The sequence below is a fragment of the Balaenoptera ricei genome, chromosome 2 (assembly GCF_028023285.1).
Source record: "Balaenoptera ricei isolate mBalRic1 chromosome 2, mBalRic1.hap2, whole genome shotgun sequence".
Lineage (NCBI taxonomy): Eukaryota > Metazoa > Chordata > Mammalia > Artiodactyla > Balaenopteridae > Balaenoptera > Balaenoptera ricei.
This window is the reverse complement of record NC_082640.1, coordinates 7,599,587-7,620,854: the sequence shown is the minus strand read 5'-3', so window position 1 is coordinate 7,620,854 and position 21,268 is coordinate 7,599,587.

The window sequence follows — 21,268 nt, the reverse complement described above, 5'->3', positions numbered from 1 at the left end:
AACAGTTTTTCAATGGATTCCTTAGGTTTTTCTATATACCATATCATGTCATCTGGAAATAGAGATAGTTTTACTTTTCTTTCCAATCTAGATACCTTTTATTTCTTTTTCTGGCCTAGTTGTCTTGACTAAACCACCAGTACAGTGTTTAATAGAAGTGGCAAGAGCAGACATCCTTGTCTTATTCCTGATCTTAGGGCAAAAGCTCTCAGTCACTCACCATTAAGTATGATGTTAGCTGTGAGGTTTTTCATAGTGCTCTTTATTGGGTTGATAAAGTTGCCTTCTATTCCTAATTCGTTAAGTGTTTTTAATCATTAAAGGAATATACTCTTGTGCCCCACCCTAACCTTTTAGTTCCTATTGCTCTAAATGAATTTCTTCTTTTATTTCCATGAAAATGACAGCAAACAGCTACCACTTGATCTATTCCCACTATCTCATTCCCTCAAATTGATAAAAAAAAAAAAAACAAAGACACACAAAAAAAGCAGTTAAGTTGCTTCTGAAGGCATTTAGGATGTTCTATAATATATAAAGCATACATGGTAGCAAAATTTTAAAAGCAAGCAGAGAAAAATGTAATGTGGTAAAACAAAATCTATATTTTATTACTGCCATCTGTAAAGTGATCTTGAGTACTTAACTTAGGAAGATACAAACAGTCCGTCTCTGTAAAGTACTTAAGTTAGTGTCTGATGCTTGGCAAATACACAGTAAAAGTCAGCTCCTATCACTATTTGAATCATCATCATTATCATTAACAGACTTAGCCGCATATGAGCTCTGTGTCTCTATTGCATCTTCCACAGGTTATTTGACATTTGGGTATGAAGAAGATTAACCCACTTAGGGAGCAGAATAACCCACTTAGGGAGTTTGTTGTAGTCGAATACCCACCATGGCAGCCACCACCACCGGTTTCCACTTTCTATCAAATAATCAACCAGATCTGAGTCTGTGGGTTTAAAGATCAATTTAGATACAGGGAGAATCATTGAAAGTCATTTTGAAAATTCAGGCCTATAGCAGTCTTACTTTATCCTCTGCATTTTCACTAGCTTCAAAAACAAAACAAAACAAACATTTCCTAGAAATAAAAGAAAAAGAAATACCCCATGGATAGTGCTTCTCCATGTTATGAAATAGAAACATTTAATGGAAGAGACACTTCATAACCCAGAGGGAACAGTTTCTTCCACACACGTACACCCCCCTCCCCCAAAGATGGATTCCTGGGCTCCCTGTTGCTTCACAGTGTTTGTGAGGCTGGGGTTCCTGAGGGGAGGGAGGTCTGTCTCTGGCGACAATCCATTCCCAAGCCCTTGTATCTCATGAGTTCCTAACACTAGATGTGCGGACCTGCCTCGCCATCCCTTTGGGGAGTTTGGGCTGAACTTTTCTTGGCTTTTGTGTCAGAGAGAGATAGTTGTCCCCCCCAGATTCGCACTCCCTTTCCCTAAGTACAGCTGTCACTGGCAAGTGACAACTCGGCCGGGGACGGTACTCTTGCATCTGGATGCCACCATGTGACCGATCTCACTACTGGAGCCTCCACAAAAGAGATGCCACTTCCTGGGCTGCTCAGAAAACCTCGTGGGGCTCCTCCGTGCTCTTTTTTCCTTCTCGCCTGGAATATAGGTAACCCCCCAGGGAGTCAAAGATGGCAAAACCTCCATCACCTGGGTTCCTGAACGGTTGTAGGCAGGAAGCTACCCGGCTGACCTCTTCGCCTGCCTGGACTGTTATGTGAGTGAGAAACAAAATGCAACTGTGTTAAACTTCTGAAAGTTTCGTGTTTGTTTCCGGGATAGCATCGCTCTAACTAGTTCAGCTTTTCTCACTTTGACAAACCCTGCATACTTAGATAATTAAGGTTGTTTTTATGCTAAGCATTTTGCTTAGTCTGTTTGGGCTGCTGTAACAAAATACAGCAGATTGGATGGCTTATAAACAACAGAAATTTATTTCTCACAGTCTGGAGGCTTGAAGTCTGAGATCAGGGTGCCAGCATGGTCAGGGTCAGGGGAGGGCCATCTTCCTGTTGCAGATTTCATGTTGTGTCCTCACGTGGAGGAAGGGGCAAGCTAATTCTCTGGCATCTCTTTTATAAGGGCACTAATCCATTCATGGGGGCTCCACTCCCACGAGGTAATCACCCCCAAAGGCCCCACCTCCTAATACCATCACCTTGGAGGTTAGGTTTTCAACATATGAATTTAGGGGGAACACAAACATTCAGACCATAGCTGCATTACAGGGGGAGAAAGTCCTTTTATTTTCCTAAATAGTGAAAAAAAAAATCCACCTTGATTCATTTTAGAACGTGGGCTTATCAGGCCATGTTAATTTGAGAGATTAACATGTATAAACACATGAATGTGTATTTATAGTCATATATGTTTGTATGTATCTCTCTTAACTACTGAGTAGTCATCTGCTTATTCTTTAAACATCAAGTGCCATAATATGCCAGGCACTGCCTGGACCTAGTAGAGCATAAAGGTTAATAAGATCTGGTCCCTGGCCTCATGGGCTCTTAGAGAGGTGCTGGCCTAGCTTTGCAGATACCCCATATATTCAGATAGTTTATCTACTAGCGTGACTTGGAACACCAGCTCCACTGTGAATTGTTTGGATCAGCTCTAGAAATTACCTGGAGTGTGTGCTCACATTTCATTTTCAGGAGGAGAATGAAGTTTAGACCAGGACCTTCCCAGAAGGAAAAATCAGCCCTCACACAGTCTTCGTACAAATTCTCAGGAGCCCAGTCACAATGAGGACCAGGAGCAGGAAGAAGGTTATAAGGAGGAGACAAGACAACGGAAGCTCATCCACATCTGAAGGGCAGAGGAGCCCCAGGCCTTAAACACACACAGATCCCCGTCTCTTCCGCCCCAGCGTCATGGCTGTGAGAAAATGAAGCATGTTTGAGAATGAAAGCACAAAAATAAACATTTGTGGGATCCATCCATTAGGGTCTCATAACTTCAAATGGTTGCAAGGAAACAACATTGCTAATGAATTTGGTGTCAGTGAAACGGAAACATATGACTTAGATTTCTGTGAAAATAAACCCAGCCCTACAGGGGGAAGAGAGACGGCACCTGAGGGCCATGTGCCTTTGGGTGGGCCTTTGTGCGTGTAAACCCACAAGCCTTGCAGGAGAATTGCGACTCTCAGACCCTCAACAGCATCCTAGCTCCCTGCGGAGAACTGGGAACCAGCTGATTGGGCTGGGTGATGAAGCTTGGCTGGGTTTTCTAGAGGCCAGAATCTACTTGAAATTAGAGTTGCTTAGGGGTCTCTCAAAGAAGAGGAAGAGAGAGAGAGGAAGAAGGAGAAAAAAAATGAGATTTACTCCTCAAAAGGCCAGACTTATGAACCACAGATTATCTTTTACTCTGGATTTTATGTTCAATCAATGCTCCTGTCTTAGTTTGGGCTACTATAACAAATATGGCGTAGACTGGGTGGCTTAAACAACAGACATTTACTTCACACATGTACTTTTTTGTTTGTTTGTTTTTTTGTTTATTTATTTTTTGGCTGTGTTGGGTCTTCGTTTCTGTGTGAGGGCTTTCTCTAGTTGTGGCGAGCGGGGGCCACTCTTCATCGCGGCGCGTGGGCCTCTCACTATTGCGGCCTCTCTTGTTGCGGAGCACAGGCTCCAGACACGCAGGCTCAGTAATCGTGGCTCACGGGCCCAGTTGCTCCGCAGCATGTGGGATCTTCCCAGACCAGGGCTCGAACCCGTGTCCCCTGCATTGGCAGGCAGATTCTCAACCACTGCGCCACCAGGGAAGCCCCACACATGTACTTCTTGAGCTTGGCTGGAAAGTCCAAGATCAAGGTGCCCACAGATCCAGTGTCTGGAGGACCTGCTTCCTGGTTTCCAGACGGCCATTTCTCAGCGTATCCTCATGTGGCAAAGAGAGAAGCAAGGTGGGGGGTGGGGTGGCGGATGGGGGTGGGCAAGGGGAGAGGAAGAGCAAGCTCTCCCCTCACGTCTCTTCTTGTAAGGGCACTAATCCCATCATGAGGACTCCACTCTTATGACCTAATTACCTTCCAAAGGCCCCACCTCCTAATACCATCATTGAAAGTTAAGATTTCAACACATGAACTTTCAGGGGACACAAAACATTCAGTCCATAACAACTCCCCGTCAAATCTGGGGGGAAGTGAACACAGGAAAATGCTCGGTGGGAGGCATCTCCCATTACAAACCAGGTATAGTGGTTTGGTTTGTGTACCTGCCTCGGAGCTGAGCAGGAAGATACAGCAGGATTGGATGTCTGCATCAGGCTTGAAGGAAGAAAGGACTGAAGCCATAGCACAGAACAACGTGGAACCAACCTGGGAAAACAGTCAGCTGTGTGTTTGGATCTCGGGGGTCAATTTTTTGGTAATGCTCCACAATTAAGAACAATAAACTCATGCTTCCCCTAGAAACCAGGTCTGCCCACATTGCAGCTAGAAGTCTCTATAGCCAACTTTCTGCAAATGGCTTGACCCTACATAGGAGGTACTACCCAAAAGGACCAGGGCAGATTGAATGACCCTTCCCTGCTTCCCAAATTATCAGCTCCTCTCTTGTGCCTTCCCCCATAGAGGGGTCCTTTAAACTCTGACCATTCTCTGATTATCAAAACCAGATATATACTGTTCTAGAAATAACACCGTCCTGCTTTGGACTTTGGTCATAATGCCCAAGCCCTCTCTCTCAGATCTTAACTGTGACAGTGTGTTCCATCCTGGACTTCCAGCTCTCGGTGGCTGCATCTCTGTGCCATAGGGCTTCTTCTGGAACTAAGGAAGACTGTAGCCTGCGACTCAGCAAGCCCGAAGTACCAGGCACTTAACACCTGCCAGTAGCAGCACTCAACTGACAACTCTTGGGAATTAGTGTACAAATACCCCAGCTCCCTCAACCCTCAGTGTAAGGGATCACTTCCCAGAGTTTCCCCATAGTGTTAAGCTCTGGTTGTCCACCGTGGTGGCCAACTTAGTAGCAGGCTTCCTTTCCTTGAATCACTTCCCCACTCTCTTCCTGGGGCTTCTGGGGCAACTAAAGTGCTTAGCTAAATCTCTATGCTTTAGCAGCCCATCTCATTTGATAATTTTGAGTAAGAAGCTTAGAAAGCAATTTCAGGATGTTTAAGGTAAATATAAAAGCTCTAATCAGATGTAAGAAGATGAAATACCCTCTCGCAAACTTTTAAATTCCAAACAAAGGAAAGAGGACTGGGCTAAGCATGCCGGCCTAAGGCAACCTCTATCCTTTCTCTCTCATTCTCTCATTCACTGTCACACCCACCCTCATATAGTTATGGGGTAAAGAAGTCCATTGAATGACCCAAAAAGTAAAAGGGACTGTCCAGCCAACACAACATTTGTGAGCTAGTGGGTGGTCTGAGATCTGGGCTTAAAGCCATGGCTTGGGTCATTATTTGAATCTTTAAGATCAGTTGCATTTACACTGCTTTCCACTGATCAAACAACTTCCTTGAAGAACAGTCGACAATTATCTTTCTTTTTGGTTATTGATTTCATTCACGGTATGATTTTTAGGGTTTGCCTGTATGTGTGTGTTTTCTGTTCAGTCGCCAGTGGCAGAAGTCAAACTTGAAATTAAAACCCGTGAGGAATATAAAGGCAGACACACTAAATAGAAATGAAGGGGAAAGCAGAGGAGAACCACCCCCAGGGTGTTGATGCCAAGTGGTGCAGAAGCCCACCTGGGCCGGCAGGGGTAATTTACGTCGGCTATTCATCACTGAGGGCCTCAGGGGATACATTCCTTCGACTCTTTGTCAACAGCTTCCCTACCCCAATATATAGAATATTGGGTTGGAAGGTCATGCTTCCCTCTCACTGCATGGGGTTTATTTACGAAACTCTGAATCACCGACAGGCTTGCAAAGCAATCAGCTAAGGAGGACACGATGCTTCTTCTTTCTTTTCTTTTCTTCTTTTTTTCTTTTTGGCCATGCCGCGTAGCATGTGGGATCTTAGTCCCCCAACCAGGGATCGAACCTGTGCCCCCTGCATTGAAAGTGTGGAGTCTTAACCACGGGACGGCCAGGGAATTCCCAGGAGGACATGATGCTTCTTAAGTGTCCAGTTATCATATAACACTGCTACTTATATTCACCCCCTGCTTTGTTCTGAACATGCTCACTTTCAGGTACCCAAGAGAAAATCCAAGTATCAGTCAATTCGTTGATTGATTTATTGAGCACCTACTAGGTGCTGGGCACTGAAAAAATAAGACAGAGGATGCCTGCCCTTATGGAGCTCTCGGTCCAGTGGGAGAGAGGAACTAAATCAATAATTTTACCCCCAAAAAATGTATTTCTCAGCACCTACTACTCTGTTTCCACCATATTGCTCCCCTGTAATACTGTTATATCTAAGGTGACCAAATCTGGTTTCCCTGGGATGGCACCAGTTTACCCCTGCTGTCCCAGTGTAATTAGTAATAAGGGCACCTTCCACTCTCAGAAGTGCCCCAGTTTCTACGGTAAACTGTGTGATGACCTGACGGCACCTACCCTCTACGCCATCGCAGTCACGCTCCTGGCTTTCTGCGCTCATTTTCTTACAACCGCTGGCTCTTGCACAGCCATCACCGTTCAGCAGATATTGACTACATTCTGAATACTCTGAAACGAGCAAGAGCGAGGAAGCGAGGCAAATCTACTCCCCACTCTCTAAACCAGTCAGGCAGGCAGTGCCGGGTCGTGGGAAAATATTGACTGGACCAGGAGCCCGAAGAGCTGTTTCTTACGAGGGCTTTGCCGTTTACTCGACGTCATGTCACCTGCCGGAGCCCTGATAAGTGGCCTTACTCTTCAAATGGGGATAATAATTCCTGCCTGCACTACTTTAGAGGGCTGTTTTGTTTTTTTTTTTACATCTTTATTGGAGTATAATTGCTTTACAATGGTGTGTTAGTTTCTGCTGTATAACAAAGTGAATCAGCTAGACATATACATATATCCCCATATCTCCTCCCTCTTGCGTCTCCCTCCCAACCTCCCTATCCCACCCCTCTAGGTGGTCACAGAGCACCGAGCTGATCTCCCTGTGCTATGCAGCTGCTTCCCACTAGCTATCTATTTTACGTTTGGTAGTGTATATATGTCCATGCCACTCTCTCACTTTGTCACAGCTTACCCTTCCCCCTCCCCCTATCCGCAAGTCTATTCTCTAGTAGGTCTGTGTCTTTATTCCCATCTTACCACTAGGTTCTTCACGACCTTTTTTTTGAAAGCGCCGAATCCTAGCCACTAGACCACCAGGGAGTCACCAGAAGGTTGTTTTGAGAAGCAAATGTAGGTGAAAGTATTTCTAAACTGTAAAGTGCTATGTAAATGTAAGGTATTCTAAATATGAAAGTAGAATATACTTGATATTTTAATTGACGTATTTAATCCAAAATATGATTCTTGCTGACAGAAACATCTAATGTCTGTGTATAAAGTACAAGTATTTTGAAGGCTTGTATAATAATATTATTTTATTATTAAAAATATTATTTGATAATATTAAATAGTATATATATTAAAATATATATACTATTTAATATACTTTATACAATATATAAAAGTGTTAGATATTCAGAAACAGAGTAAATTATTCAAGTCACATACTACATTTTAACTGTTCACAGAAACCATTCCAATTCTGTCACAGAAAGAATATAAGCTATAGTACCTGCAGACAACCTCACCCAACTTTCCAGAATCAATCCCGGAGTCGCTCTAATGTATCTGATTCAGTTTTGTCAACGGACATAATATTTTCCTTGAACTTTGTCAGCCCCATGCAGAGATCGCTAGAGTTTTTTGTTTAAAAAAATGCCATCAAGTTGCACACAAACCTGACTAAGTTTACACGTTAAGCAAAAATGATAGCCACCAAAATGGTATTGTTTTACTTATGATGACAAAGGAGTTCCTAGACGCAGGGTATAGTGACAGCATGTGTGCCTGTCACCACCAGGAAATTACACTGGTGACAGGTAGCTCATGGGGCTCTTGAAGTATTGCAGTGGATACACTCAGCAGTGGAGGGAGGTTGTCCATGACAGTGATAAAGTAAACTGGGGTTAATTCAGCTCCGATAATCTAACTTATTTATCTCACAACCCTGAGAGGCGGATTTTATAATCCTCATTGGATAATTAGAAAACTGTGGCTCAGAGAGGCTATGCAACTTGCCCAAGATCAAACGGCTGGATTCAACTTCAAGTCCGTCTGACTCCAGAGTTTGTGTTCTTTCCAGAAAACCACATTTTCTTCTCCAGTAGACGTCTAATTTGGTACAGTAACTGCACAGACGCTTTGGAATTAATTTCAGTGAGTGTCTGCACATTAGTCAGGGTTCTCCGGAGAAACAGAATCAACAGGATATAAAAGAAGACTTATTACGAAGGATTGGTTCACTCAGTTACGGAGGCCGAGTCCCACAGTCTGCTGTCTGCAAGCTGGAGACACAGGAAAGCCAGTGGTGTAATTGGGTCTGAGTCCAAAGGCCTGAGAACCAAGGGCGGTGATGATTTAAATCCCAGCCTGAGGGCAGGGGAGATGAGATGAGATATCCCAGCTCAAGCCATGAGGCAGAAAAGAGGGGCACAGTCCTGCTTCCTCTGCCTTTTTGTTCTAGTCAAGCCCTGAACAGATTAGATGATGCCCACCCACCCTGGGGAGGGCGATCTACTTATGAAGTCTATGATTCCAATGCTAATCTCATCCAGAAACACCCTCATAGACGTACTCAGAGATAATGTTTAACCAGATATCCGGGCATCTTCTGATCCAGTCAAGTGGACACATAAAATTAACTACCACAGTCCCTGAAAAGAGGTTCTGGTCACCTGGTATACATAGAGGATTTTGGCAAGGACAATTGGTGTCAACCCAACGTTGCCATCACTTGAGCCACTGAATTACATAAATGGACTGACAGCCACGCCCACATAAATTGGAGACTAGATTTGTTCACGGCACACACACTTAATCTTACTTCAGTGGAGTCTTCTTCACTGAAAAGAACACTAATCAATTTATAATAAGATTAAAATGTTAAGATAAGGAGAATAAATGTCCTGCCACATATAGAATTAAAGATCCTTTGTATCACTGATTAGTAAGCCATGGGGGGAGAGTGAATAGTAATGAATGGAGCTCGTAGACACCAACATTGTCAGACACAAGGTAGAGCCCAATTATACTTTTCTTACATTGGCCTCTCCAGATGGATAGGGAATTAGAAGCATCTTCTAAATGATTGTAAAAGTGATCGTCAGGAATTAGTAGGACCTGTGCCCCAAAGGTCAGGACACATCTTCATTGCTCAAGTGGAGTGACAACTTGGGTCTTCAGATTTAGCACTGGTCTTGGCGTTTCCCTACAGCTCTGTGCTCTTAAATAGTTCATCTGTCTGGTACTTTGGTAGTGAAATGCAGTGGGTACAGTTTTACAAATCCCTTAAAGAAAACAAATTAATAGACATCATCCCCCCTACCTCCCCCGTGGCACATGGAAGCCCATCTGTCCCGGCCCCAACCTGCCAAGTCAGCTCAGTCCTGAGCCAGCCACTGTTGGCTGCAGACTGGCGTCCTGCAAGATGTCACCCACCTGCTGTCTTGAGGCTTGTACTGCAAAATTGGGTTGTATTTCAGGGTTCAGTCATTCTGTAGCCCTGTGCGTGCCACTGGGAAAAATAAGTGGAATTTATCCACACACCCCCCCCAATCCGATGGCCTTTTGTGATGGGAAAGATATACATCTATTGGAGCTATTTAAGGGTGGCCTTGATGAAAAGCAGGGTGACAGCTGGTTAGATGACACCTCAGTAAAGGAAAAAGAGCTTGAATTCCAGATCCATTTGGAGGAAATGTATCATTAAAGGATGAGCAAGAAAACGGGGGGCAAAAGACAGCCTGCTTCAGCATGATTCTAGGAAGAATTCCCCAACTGCCAGGGGATCAGACATTGGTGTGCCTTCAGGGAGACCAGGAAGACTCCTTTCCAAAGTGTTTAAAGCAAAAGGGTAGCTGATACATTGCCAAGCTTCTCTGAACCAGGGCATGGACTGGAATGCCGTCCATAGTCAGCTTCTAGGGGCCTATAATTGTCTGGCTGTACTAGAATTCTGGAGTCCCTTCCTTCCTGGGAAATGTAGTAATGTTAGCATTTAATATTTGCATATTACTCTGTCATTTTCCAAAGTGCTATTATATATATTATTATATTTCATTGTTACAGGAAACCTATGAGGAAGGTAGGGTGTGATTATAGGTTAAATGCAATAAAATGCTACTGTGGGTTTTAGTTATGGTGCCCAGAGGGTGAGCCGTGGGTAGAGGGAACAGAGAGCAAAGATGGAGAGTCTCAAAAAAAAAAATTCCTCTCTCTGGCAAAGCATTAGTGCGTGCCTCTAGAATATACTCAGATAGCCAGCCTCGAAATGGACATGCTGAAAGGGACCTCAGAGATCAAGTGTATTCTCTAGCTTTCCAGTGAAGAAATGGGCCCATAGAAAGGAAGTGATCAGGCCGAGTTCACAGGTCGGGAGAGAGACAGAACTGAACAAAAACACAGGTCTCTTAACACCCAACCCTGTGCTGTTTACATTTGTCCCTGGTGTCTCCCTTACCATTCTCACGCCTTTCAGTATCGTACCTCATCCTTACCGGAAACCTGGGTTGAAAACTGATTGTAAGTGATCAAGAAATAATTTTAACTTACTGCCTACATGAAAAGCACAGTAAACAGCATTTTAACTTTTAAGTACTAGTTTGAAAGAACAAATAAGTAGAAAAAATGGCAACCAATTGTAAGACTGACTGATAGTAAAATTTTTTTAAAAGCCAAGGAGCTTTTTAAGTTAGAAGGCAAATCACACACCTACATTCACTATTTTTATTCATTGATTAAATTATTCAGCTAGTCAGTAAATATCCCTGAGCGCAAAGCATTTGCCAACAACTGTGTTAGATGTGAGGGATCGGACAAGATGATGATGAACAAGACAGGTCCCACCAGAGGGAAGTATATGTGCAAAACTGCAGAAATATAAAGGAGCAAAACACTCTCGAGTGTAGTTTAGTGTTAGTGTTGTGTAGAATGTTTACGTAAGGGTAGCAAGAGATAGGACTGCAGATGTAAGTGGGACCAGATAGTGGAAAACCCTCTAGGGCCACACTAAGAGATTTGATGTTGAATTTTAAAGAGGGACTGAAATGGTCAGATTTATATTTCACAAGGAATAACATGGTGGTGTGGGGAGAATGCGCTGAAGGACGGATCTCCTGGAGGGCTAAGGGAATCGTCCTCCTGATGCTTTGGCCACTCCTTTCCAGCGACTTCTGCCAGCTCCTCCTCCATCTGACCTTGACATGTTGGAGAATTCATTGCTCTGCCCTTGGCCACTTTCTCTTCTCTAGCAACACGCTACCTAGGTGATCTCATCCAGCCCTATGATTTTTAATCATATTTAAATATATAGATATATAGATCTTTTTTTGTGGGGGGAGCCATGCCACGCGGCATGTGGGATCTTAGTTCCCCGACCAGGAATCGAACCCATGCCCCCTGCATTGGAAGCACGGAGTCTTAGCCACTGGACTGCCAAAGAAGTCCAATATTTAAATACTTTTTATATTTAATAATAATTCTATGCCCATGATCTTCTGATCTTTATTTCCTGTGAAGACGCGCTCAATATCATTGGTCACTACGGCGGTGCAAATTAAAACCATAATGAGATGACACTTCACACCCTTCACACGAAGGATGGCTATAATCAAGAAGACATACAATAACAAGTGTTAGTGAGCATGTGGAAAAATCAGAGTGCTCGGGCATTGCTGGTGTGGATGAAAAATGGTGCAGCCATTTTGAAAACAGTTTGGCAGTTTCTTACAACGTTATATGTAAGTTTATATGACCCAGCAATTCGACTCCTAGGTATCAACCCAAAAGAAATGAAAACATACATTCATACGAAGACTTGCATGTGAATGTTCATAACAACATTACTTATAACAGCCCCAAAGTAGAAACAACTCAAATGTCTATGAACTGGTGAATGGATACACCAAATGTGGCATTACAATGCAGTAAAATATTATTCAGCAATAAAAAAAGAATGAAGTACTAATATATGTTAAAACACAGATGAACTTCAAAAACATTATGCTAAGTGAAAGAAACCAGGCACAAAAGATCAAATATTATATGATTTTATTTATATGAAATGTCCAGAAAAGACAAATCTATGAATACAGAAAGATTAGTGGTTGCCAAGGGCTGAGAGTGGGAACAGAGATTAAGTGTAAGTGGGCATGAGGGATCTGATTGTGGTGCTAAAAATGTTCTAAAACTGGATTGTGGTTATGCAACTCAGGTTACTTACTAAAAATCATTGATTGTCCACTTAAAATGGATAAATCTTATGATATATAAATTATACCTCAATATAGTCAACTTGAAAAAAAAATCTTTTTCCAATCTGACGTCTTACTGGAACTGCAGACTTCTACATCCAATTGATTACTTGACATCTTTGGAGGTCTAATAAGTATCTTAAACTTAATATGGCAAAAAAAAAAAGTATATGTTTTAAGTTGAGGCGTAATTTACATAGTTAACACTAATCAATAGCTCGATGAATTACACCCCTGTAGAAGCACCACCTAGATTCAGATGTTTCCACCAGACCAGAAAATTCCCTCATGCCTTTTCCAGTCAATGCTTTGCCCCTCCAGAAGGAATCACTCTTCTGATTTCTAACACTGTTGATTAGTTTTGCCTGTTCTTGAACTTCATATAAATTGAGTCTGGCTTCTCTCACTCAAGAGGATGTGAGATTCTTTCAGGTCATTGTGTGTATCCATTGTTTGATCTTTCTCATTGCTGTGTGTGAATATATCACAATGTATTTATCCATTCCCCTGTTGATGGGCATTTAGGTTACTTACAGTTTGGGTTATTATGAAGAAAGCTGCTGTGAACATTCCCACACATGTCTTTTGGTGGCTATAAGCACTCATTCCTATTGAGTATATTCTTAGAAGTAGAATTGGGAGATCCTTGGTATTTCCTTCCAACCTTATCTTCCTTGAATTTCCCCACATACGTAAATACCACCACCACCCACCTAATTGTTCAATCTCCACATCTAAGTGTTATCTCACCTTCTACCCCCTCACCACTCACTCATCTGTGAGTCCTTTTTTTTTCTTTTTTAATTTTTATTTATTTATTTATGGCTGTATTGGGTCTTCGTTTCTGTGCGAGGGCTTTCTCTAGTTGTGGCAAGCGGGGGCCACTCTTCATCGCGGTGCGTGGGCCTCTCACTATCGTGGCCTCTCTTGTTGCGGAGCACAGGCTCCAGACGCACAGGCTCAGTAGTTGTGGCTCACGGGCGCAGCTGCTCCGCGGCATGTGGGATCTTCCCAGACCAGGGCTCGAATCCATGTCCCCTGCATTGGCAGGCAGATTCTTAACCACTGCGCCACCAGGGAAGCCCCTCTGTGAGTCCTTTTGATTCCAAAATCTAATCTGAATCTGTCCACTTCTCCGCAGTCCCCCTATTAGCTTCTTCTTTTAAGTCATATCACCCTATCTCAGGGCTACTGACATGACCTAAATGTCTCCTTGCCTCCACTTTTGTCCTCCTCAATTCTTTCTCTACATTGCAGGCAAGGTTTTAGAAGTGAAAATCAGACCATATCATCTGCTTGCTTAAAACTTCCTTCAAATTTCCATTCAAGTCCAAACTCCATTTCTGGCTTATAAAACCCTGGGGTTTTTTTTGTTTGTTTGTTTCTGTTTTTATTGAAGTATAGTTGCTTTACAATATTATATAAGTTACAGGTGTACAGTATAGTGATTCACAATTTTTAAAGGTTATACTACACTTATAGTTATTGTAAAATATTGGCTATATTCCTTGTGTTGTACAATGTATCCAATGTATCCTGTGGCTTATTTTATACATAGTAGTTTGTACCTCTTAATCCCCTACCCCTATCTTGCCCCTCCCCACTTCCCTCTCCCCACTGGTAACCACTAGTTTGTTCTCTATATCTGTGCGTCTGCTTCTTTTTTGTTATATTCACTAGTTTGTTGTATTTTTTAGATTCCATATATAAGTGATATCATACAGTATTTGTCTTTCTCTGTCTGACTTATTTCACTTAGCATAACGCCCTCCAGGTCCATCCATGTTGCTGCAAATGGCAAAATTTCGTCCTTTTCTATGGCTGAGTAGTAGTTCATTGTATATGTGCACCACATCTTCTTTATCCATTCGTCTGCTGATGGGCACTTAGGTTGCTTCCATATCTTCGCAGTTGCAAGTAATGCAAGCTGTGAACGCTGGGGTGCACGTATCACAAAGCCCTGTTTCTTATCTGGCCACTGCCTGCCTCTGAACTTCCTCTCTTGTGCACAGAGCTCTGGCTGCCTCTGGACCTCCTTCTTGAGTCTACCCAGCTCGTTCCCAGGGCACTGCTGCCAGCCCTGTTCCTCACTGGGAAGCTTGTTCCCCTGATCTTTGCATGCCCAGCTCCTCCTGTTCACTCAGATCTCATCCCGAAAGTCACCACGTCTGACAGGCCTTCTCTCAACACCTAACTTAGGACACGTAGGATACATAATTTAGGATGGCCATTTGGTCACTGGCTTTCACAACAAGGTAGTTTAATTCTCTGCAGGGAAATGATGACTATCACATTTTTATTGATTCCTTCTTTCTCGTTTGTCTCCCCACAAGAACATAAGCTCCATGGGCACAGGAACTCAGCTGTCTTGCCAACTGCTACACCAGTGCTTAAACTGTGCCTGGCACACAGAACATGTGGCTGGATGGCTTTAGTGACAGCCATGGTTGATTGTAACTTCCCCCAGCAATTCTCAGATACTCACAGGCAGAACTGGAGAAAGTGGATGGCTGGAATAATCCAACTTATGGGTCTGCCAGCTGCTGCTGTGGACTTTGTTCAGGAGGCAAGGATGTTGAAGGCATTGGCAAAAGAACACTAGAAGTGATACACCCCGGATAGCAAAGGGAAGAAGCTATGTGGGGAGAAAATATGGTTGGGGAGGAGACTGGCGGTCTTGACACTGTGGAAGAACATTTATATCCAGAAGATTATGTTGACAACCTAGAGAGTGAGGCCAGAATAACTGAAGAAGTATTTGGACTTAACAGTTGCTCTGCCAGTGGTTCAACAGGTGTGATTGAATCTTCCTGTATCACCTCAGAGATATTGCAGGTTTGGTTCCAGACCACTGTGATAAAGGGAATATTGCAATAAAGCGAGTCACACAATTTTTTTGGTTTCCCGGTGCATATAAAAGTTACGTTTATACTCTACTGTAGTGTATTAAGTGTGCAATAGCATTATGTCTAAAAAAAACCCCAATATACACACCTTAATTAAAAAATCCTTTATTGCTAACACTACTAACCATCATCTGAGCCTTTAGCCAGTTGTAATCTTTTTGGTGGTGGAAGGTCTTGCCTCAGTGTTGATGGCTGCTGGTTGATCAGGGTGGCAATTTCTTTTTTGTTTGTTTTTTTTTTGGCGGGGGGGGGGCATGCTATGTGGCTTGTGGGATTTTAGTCCCCCGACCTGGGATCGAACCCGCGCCCTCAGCAGTGAGAGCATGGAGTCCTAAGCACTGGACTGCCAGGGAATTCCTGGCAATATCTTAAAATAAGACAACAATGAAGTTTGCCGCATTGATTGACTCTTCCTTTCATGAACGATTTCTCTGTAGCATACAAAGCTGCTTGACAGCATTTTACCCAGAGTAGAACTTCTTTCAAAGTTGGAGTCAGTCCTCTCAAACCCTGGCGATGCTTTATCAACTAAGTTTACGTCATATTCTAAATCCTTTGTTGTCATTTCAACAAGCTTCACAGCGTCTTCACCAGGAATAGATTCCATCTCAAGAAACCTCTTTCTTTGCTCATCCGTAAGAAGCAACTCCTCATCCACTGAAGTTTTATGATGAGATGGCAGCAATTCAGTCATCTTCAGGCTCCACTTCTAAATCTAGTTCTCTTGCTGTTTCCACCACTTCTGCAGTTACTTCCTCCACTGAAATCTTGAACCCCTCAACGTCATCCATGAGGGTTGGAATCAACTTCTTTCAAACCCCTGTTCATGTTGTTATTTTGACCTCTTCCCATGAATCAAGAATGTTCTTAATGGCATCTAAAATGACGAATCCTTCCCAGAAGGTTTTCGATTGACTTTGCCCGGATCCGTCAGAGGAGATCACTGTCTATGACCTTCTGACAAGTGCTTCTTAAATAACAAAACCTGAAAGTCGAGATTGCTCCTTGATCCATGGGCTGCAGAATGGATGCTGTGTTAGCAGACATGAAAGCAACATTGGTCTCTTTGTACACCTCCATCAGAGCTCTTGGGTGACCAGGTGAGCACTAATATTTTGAAAGGAATCTTTTTTTCTGAGCTATTGTTCTCAACAGTGGGCTTAACATGTTCAGTGAACCCTGTTGTAAACAGGTGTGCTGTCATCCAGGCTTTGTTGTTCCATTTACAGAGCACAGGCAGAGCAGATGGAGCATAGTTCTTAAGGGCCCTGGGATTTTCAGAATAGTAAATGAGCATTGGCTTCAAGTTAAGGTCACCAGCTGCATTAGACCCCAACAAGAGAGTCAGCCTATCCTTTGAAGCTTTGAAGCCAGGCACTGACTTCTCCTCTCTAGCTATGAAAGACCTAGATGAAGATGTCATCTTCTTCCAATATAAGGCTGTTTCATCTACCTTGAAAATCTGTTGTTTAGAGTAGCCACCTTCATTAATTATCTTAGCTAGATCTTCTGGATAACTCACCGCAGCTTCTACGTCAGCACTTGCTGCTTCACTTTGCACTTTTATGTTATGGAGACGGCTTCTTTCCTTCATGAACCAACCTCTGCTAGCTTCAAACATTTCTTCTGCAGCTTCCTGACCTCTCTCAGCCTTCATAGAGTTGAAGAGTGAGGGCCTCGCTCTGGATTAGGCTTTGGCTTAAGGGAATGTTGTGGCTGGTTTAATCTTCTATCCAGACCACTGAGACTTTCTCCACATCAGCAATAAGGCTATTTTGCTTTCTTACCATTCATGCATATTCACTGGAGTAGCACTTTTAATTCCCTTCATGAACTTTTACTTTACATTCAGAACTTGGCTAACCAGGGCAGGAGGCCTAGCTTTTGGCCTATCTCAACTTTCGGCCTGCCTTCCTCACTAAGCTTAAGCAGTCCTAGCCTTTGACTTAAAGTGAGAGATGTGTAACTCTTCTTTTCACTTGAACACTTAGAGGCCATTGTAGCGTTATTAACTGGATTAATTTCAATATTGCTGTGTCTCAGGGAATAGGAAGGCCTGAGGAGAGGGAGAGAGATGGGGGGACACCCAGTTGGTGGAGCTGTCAGAACACACACAACTTTCATCGGTTAAGTTTGTTGTCTTATATGCGCACGGTTCATGATGCCCAAACAATTACAATAATAGCATCAAATATCACTGATCACAGATCATCATAAGAAATATAATAATAGTGAAAAGGTTTGGAATATTGCAAGAATTACCAAAATGTGACACAGAGACATGAAGTGAGCTAGCTAATGCTGTTGGAAAAATGGCTCTGATAGGCCTGCTTAGAGTTACCAGAAGCCTGTAAAAAACACAGTATCTGTGAAGCACAATAAAGGGAAGTACGATAAAATGAGGTCTGCCTGTATTTTATATAGCTCAGTGCTTGGCACTAGTCTGTAAATATCTGTTGAATGAGTGAGTAGACAAATTAATGGAAGAATGAAGAAAACAACAAAGAGATAGTAATAACTAAATAAACAGATGATGACTCCCAAACTCGTGCTCCACTATGTTGCTGCTGGAGGTTAAAAGAAATGGTATCTTGATGTAAATTCGTCAACCTACTTTCAGCAGGTCTCTGATGAAGAGTAATCCGTCTCTCCTTTGCTCCGCTCCCACCTCCCACCCCCTGTCTAAGGGACAACCCAAACTGTTTGGGACAGCTTTCTTACAGACCCACAATTAAATCTCTATCCATTTGTATATCCTTCAACATCCTGTTGTGCTAAATTGAACAATACTTTATATAAGCACAGTAAGTCTGCTACTAAGAAACTCAAACCCCATTATCACTCAGTTCTCCTCACTGGCTCTATCAGTCAGTACTCTTTTCTAAGTCCAAGAAACACTAAAATCCTTTACTAAGTACAAACATCATAAATCAGTAACTATTCACCTCCGACACTTTATTTTAACTTTGGCCAGGGTTTACTATTACTGGGATTTATGGCCCCTCACAAGCATGCAGCATTATTTCAGGACAGTCAATGCTGTAATTCTGAAAGGGTCAGCTAAAAATAGATTTTAAATGAATACCATGGGAAACATTGCCAGTAAAATAGGGAGTGAATGTGGTGGCTTAAAGCTGCAGAGGGATCCACTGGCGTCTTGATGATGTGACCCCGGGCGCTCCATTCGGAAGCCAGCACCAGGTGGCTGTGTGGACAGCCTGGGAAAGACCTCCCTGCCTGAGAAAGCGTGAGGAGTGGGAAGTTCTGTGAACCCGCAGAAGGACAAGGCATAAGGGAGGGAGTCATAAAGCAGGCAAAGAAGCAAGTGAGCCAGAGTAAACCCCAGAGCACAAGGGAGCCAGAAATCTTGTCAGGGCTGTGAGGAAGCAGCCGAGACAGGCCGTTCATCTCTGCTTGACAGGAGGCCCTTTTGTTTTGCTCATATGGTTTCTCGTTTATTCATCTATCACAGAATTGGGGTTGGGATGCCATGGGGAGAAAAAGGAAGTAGGAGAAGAGAGGGGAGAAGAATGAAGAAAAGCACTTCCTTTCGTCAGGAGAAGCATTTTATTTCCACAGGGAAATGGTCTAAGATAAATTTATCTTCCCCAACCAAGAGGCCCCTCTGAAAATGCTCCCCAGGCCCATGGGCCAGCCCATCCCCATGGGGCACCGCTCTTTCCCCAACCAGCCCGTTGGCTTTACTGGGACCAGGCACCAGCCCCATGCCTCAGTTCATCTTCTTTCCTCATCGGAAAATGCCATTTACCCCACTGACCGATGGCGATGTTGTCAGACATGCTGACCACCTTGGGACTGAACCTGTTCACAGGCAAAAGCTCTGTTTCTAGGCATTTGATTCCCATGACACTCGGCAGTAGCTGGTACCTCCATGTGGAGCATTTACCCTGTGCCGGCATTGGGAGAAACAGTCTATGTGCAGGCCCTCACTGGAACTTCACAATAGCTATACCTACAAATGTACAAAAACCCAGGGAGGAAGATTTCCCCATTCTACAGCTAAGGAAGCTGAAACACAGGAAATCTAAGTATCTTATTACAAAGGTAATAAATGTCTGAATTGGGACCTGAATCCACAGTCAACTCCAGAGCCTGGGTTGTCTTAAAATAATCTTAAATTAGATGAGATAGAGCAATCAGAATAGTGAGTTTGTTGGGGATGGGAGTTAGGGAAGAGATAAAGTGTGTTTCAGAGCAAAGTTGGAATTATTCACACCACCAACTGAGCCCACTATTTGTACAGATAAGTGAGTGTTGACCGGAAAGGAGTGTAAGTGGCCATCATGGGCCCTTTTAGCTCCACAACAGTCCCTTCAGATTCCCAGCTGTAGCCTGTTTCTGGGTAGCCTGAAGCGTGTCACATACCTCCTGAGAAAGGAGGTTAGGTGAGTCAATACAGAATGAGGTCAGCAGCACCTGCAGGGCTGCCCGCAGGGCTAGTAAAGGCGAGGCGTCCAGACATGAAGGCTGGCAAATGACCTGGGCCGAATGGGTTGGTGTGCTCAGTTTCAGTTGATTACCATGTTATACTAGTTGCTGTCTGTCCTGGGTATTATCGCTACGTAACAAACAACCCCAAAACTAGTGGCTTAAAGCAACCATTTTATTTCGCTCACAATTTTGTGGGTCAGGAGTTTGGAAAGGACTCAGCTGGGCTGTTGAGCTCTGATCCACATGCATCAGCTGGGGTAGCTGGGGCTGGAGGACCCCCTTCCCAGGTGGCTTCCTCACCCACACATTGGGAGCCCCTCTCCATGTGGCTTCTCATCCACCTGGGCCCCTTCTCGTGGCTTAGAATTCTCCCAGCATGGTGGTCTCAGGGTCTTCATCCTTCTAACATGGTGAGTGGCTTCCAAAGACCAAGACAAAAGCTGCCGGTCCTCCCAGAAGAAGAAGAGTGCCCCTTCCATCCTGCTGTTAGTCAAAGCAGTCACAGAGCGGTCCGGTTTCAGAGGGGTGGGGGCGAACAGCCTCTACCTCTCCGTGGCGGAAACATCACACTGCCACATGTCCTGCCTCAGGGTCTGGCCAGAAAGGGCCCAGGCAATTGGTGGATTTGGAGAAACTGGAATGATGCAGGCCACAGAACTGCCGCCACCCGCTGGGTTGGGCAAGCTCCGGGGGCACAATCAGCAGTGGTTTTTCCAGCCCAGCATCCATGATCCCACCAGCTGTCTTCTGGCAGCAGCACCCTGGGGGCACCTTACATCCTCAGCTCTCAGTTCATGCGGTTCAGGTAGAGGATAGACTTTACCCCTGGAACATGTGGCTTGGGACCGACCAGTGATCCTCAGTGCCTAGAATGTGCCTGGCACGTAGGAGCTACTCAGGATGAATGAATGAAAGAAAAAGATGTCAGTTGTTTGGCCCCAAGAATTGTTTCAAGGCTAGATATGTGATTCAAGTTCTCGAATGACTGAGAAAGAGGTTTCCTCCTTATACCGGACTTGAGTATGGGCATTAATCCTAGAGCCATCGAGAGTTACCACAAGGTAGATCCCTGCAAGAGAATGGAGCTGCCCTGGGGGGAAGGAAAGCAGAGATGAAAGAGCAAGTCAGAGTCTTGATGACCTAATTCGACATCCAGCTGAGCCGAAAGTTAGTCCATCCCCTGGACTATTCAGCTAAATGCCTAAAACCCAAACACCGACACCACCAAATGCTGGCAAGGATGCGGAGGCATAAGAACTCATTCATTACTGGTGGGACTGCAAAATTACAGCCACTTTGGCATACAGCTTGGTAGTTTCTTACACAGCTAAACATACTCTTACAATGTGCTCCAACAATTGTGCCCCTAGTGAGTTAGAAACTTATGTTCACACAAAAACCTGCACACGAATGTCTTTGGCAGCTTTATTCTCAATTGCCCTGAATTAGA